Raw genomic sequence first — 529 nt, 5'->3', positions numbered from 1 at the left:
ATATATATATATATACGACATGCTTCTTTCAGTTTCCGTCTACCAAATCCACTCGCAAGACTTTGGTCGGCACGAGGCTATAGTAGAAGACACTTGCCCAAGGTGCCACGCAGTGGGACTGAACCTGGAACCATGTGATTGGGAAGTATGCTTCTTACCACACAGCCACTTATTTATTTTCACTAAAATTTTCGCTGCACCTTGCAACCATTCCAATAGTCGTTGACTCTGTCCATTATCGGAACCAGGTTCTTTTTTTTTGTTTTGTACGCATGTGTGTGCGTCAGTGTCCATTCACATACACATATATATATGTATGTATGTATATATGTATGTATTATGTATGTGTACGCATGTATGTGTGTGTATGCATATATATATTTATGTGTGTATGCATATGTGCACGTTTGTATGTATGTATGAATTCTGCATAACTATGTGCTTGTGTGTTCATGTTTGTGTTTGTTTGTGTTTCTGTGTGTGTTTGTGTTCCTGCTAGCGTGTGTGTGTGTGTGTGTGTGTGTGTGTG

Source organism: Octopus bimaculoides, chromosome 17 (assembly GCF_001194135.2).
Source record: "Octopus bimaculoides isolate UCB-OBI-ISO-001 chromosome 17, ASM119413v2, whole genome shotgun sequence".
NCBI classification, from domain to species: Eukaryota; Metazoa; Mollusca; class Cephalopoda; order Octopoda; family Octopodidae; genus Octopus; species Octopus bimaculoides.
The sequence above is the reverse complement of the archived record's forward strand: the minus strand, read 5'-3'. Positions refer to the sequence as shown.